Source organism: Charadrius vociferus, unplaced genomic scaffold, assembly GCF_000708025.1.
Source record: "Charadrius vociferus isolate BGI_N301 unplaced genomic scaffold, ASM70802v2 scaffold3, whole genome shotgun sequence".
Taxonomy (NCBI): Eukaryota; Metazoa; Chordata; class Aves; order Charadriiformes; family Charadriidae; genus Charadrius; species Charadrius vociferus.
The window spans coordinates 681777-684250 of record NW_009647748.1 but is presented as its reverse complement, the minus strand read 5'-3'; the positions used below and the strand labels follow the sequence as shown (position 1 = coordinate 684250).

Below are 2474 nucleotides of genomic sequence, written 5' to 3'. Positions count from 1 at the left end.
GGTGGCGTGCGTTGAATCGCTCACCGCCAGGCGGCGGGGAGGATGGGGAGCCAGCGGCTGCTGGAGGGGGGGCTCACCCCTGTGGAGGTGTGAGGACCCCACGACACACCACTGCAGGTCCCCCAGCGTGCTCAGGGCTCACCCGGGAGCCAGCCCCACGGTGACACCCACAGCACCCAGCAGGGACATCTCCCCCCGTCGTGGCCAGTAGCCACTTACTCATACCTCGGTGCACGTGCCAGCCCTCAGCCCCAGCAGCACACCCACCCACCCAAGCATCCCACAGTGGCACGGCCTCTCATTATTAATTAAAGGGTGAATGCTTTGCTTTTCCACAGTCCCCTTCACCTGTGGCTCTCTGAGCATTGTGCAAATATTAATTACTGGTAATTAATTAAATCAGGTCTCCCCATCCCCCTGTGGAGATGCTGTCTCATAAACATGCTGATAGCAAACGCGGCATCAGGGCAGCCTCTCCAAGCTGGGTGGGAGCTTCCAATTACCTGTTGCTAATGATGCAAAACCCACCTGCAGCAGTTTCTGTCTAATTGACCTCCCTGGAGGGCTGACGGGCTGGGAGAAGGGAGATAGGTGGGAAACCAGCAGGACCTGGTCTGGTCCCAGTAAGGGGTGATGGATGGATCTTTATAAATGCCCCTGGGTGTTCTATTCCTTGTAGCTTGTGCTGCTGGAAACTTTGTTCTGAGATGCTGCTGGGGTATGTGGGGGCTGCTGGGGTGAGGGTCCCGGGGTGAGGGGCACCAAGCAGCTGGTGGAGCTTGCTTTGCACCAGCCTTTCAGCCCTGAGCCTGCCCTGGGGAGCTGTGCCCTGTTATCTGCACTGGTGTTGAGCTGCCATCCTTCCAAGGTAGGTGGGGATCATCTCCTGTCAGCCCCGTCCCCTCCTGGAGGGCTCAAAGCGTTTCAGAGGTGGTGTAAGGGTTCAGCGCTCCCCTCTCCCGCCGCTCCTCGGCGGAGGGCTGGGACACCGTGCAGGAAGAGGACAGGAAGGCAAACAAGGTTGTTGACCCTCCTGAAGCGGAAGGTGGGTGCTCTGGGAAGGAAGGAGGGGGATTGCCCAGGGATGCACGGCAGGAACCCGCAGATTGCTCGCTGCAGCATGGCTTGGAGGATCCCTCTGCCATCCCAGGGGACAAAGCTCTTCTACACAGCGTTGGGTGTTGTTTGGGGGCACCATCTCTCACCGTACCAGGTTGTAAGCTCCCTTCCTTGTGTATGGCTGCTGCTGTCCATCCCTAAGACTGTGCAGGGCACCGATCCCTGACCGGAGGTGCCACCGTAATCCAGATCAGTGGGAAATCTGTTGCATGCCCACGCGGCAGCTCGCTGCCCGGCCGTGGCCACAGCGGCTCCTCTGGCTCTGCAGATCAAGCACCAGCTGGGACATGGGGGCAGCTCCGGAGGAATCCGGCCCTGGGCAGCCTTTTGTGCCGCACTGTGGAGCACAAATGCCTTAATTGCTGAGCGAAGCCAGCTTAATTTCCCGCTCTCCTAGCAAAAGCAGGAGCGAACTGGGGTGAGATTAAGGCATTCCTTGGGCAGCTCCCACCCCCTCACCCCGACTGCTGTATCTTGGCCTGTGAGGCCACTAATGCTACTTACATTATTACTGGATTATTTGGGTGTAATGAGCTTTGCTCTGCTCAGCTGTCCCTCTGCTCAGGGGTGTTGCGATGTGTAATACTTCCTGCGCGAGGCCACGAGGCGGGCAGCTGCCTGCTCAAAAACAAGCAGAGCCCCAGCAAAACAATGCGTTAATGTTCCCAGAGCAAAATTCCAGCATGGGCCGGAGGTTAATCACAAATCAGGGAGCTTTCGGCTTAGGGCTGAACAAAGCCGGAGGGCGGTGGTGCCATAAGCCGGGTCCTGACCCATCTCCGTGGGTACAAATAGGAGCGACTGCATCAGGTTCATCTCCGCCAGTGGTGTAGCGCAGCTGTAAGCGTTTCTTCCATCCTCGACTCCTTTTCCTCTGCCTTCCCTCCCATCAGACCTGCCAGCACAGGAGTTTGGCGATCTGTTGCTATGGACACCAAGAAGTTTCCCCTAGAGACCAGAAGCCTGGAATAAGTGATGCCTGCATTTTCTGACATTGATTTTTTTTTTTTCCCTTTGCCTTTTTTTATTATTAATGTTTGTTTAAGTGTTGATTAATTTCCAGCCTTTCACCCCACCTCCCTCTTGGTTTTGTGTTTGGTTTTGTTTTTTTTTTTTCTCTCCGAGTTTTGTGGATTGCCGTGGCTGTGTCCCAGGGCTTGGCTTCTGCTTCGTTCTCGGCGAGGGTGCGAGCATGGGGTGCGTGGGAGGAAGTTTCAGCATTGTAACTCTTGCTCTGCTGGAGACCCCTGCAGAAGAGATCCCCTGTTTATTCCCATCTCGGGAGATCCCGTTGGGGTCAGGCCTGGGTCCCTTCCAGGCTGCTGCAGAATTCCTGGGTGCCCACCACCAGCACA

General features: G+C 56.6%; 1 protein-coding gene across 1 annotated transcript in view; it reads right to left on the bottom strand.

The window, feature by feature from the left end:
- Nucleotides 1–2474, bottom strand: part of SH3TC2 (SH3 domain and tetratricopeptide repeats 2) — a 63903-nt gene that overhangs the window by 61050 nt on the left and 379 nt on the right. The gene's annotated exons all lie outside the window — the stretch shown is intronic.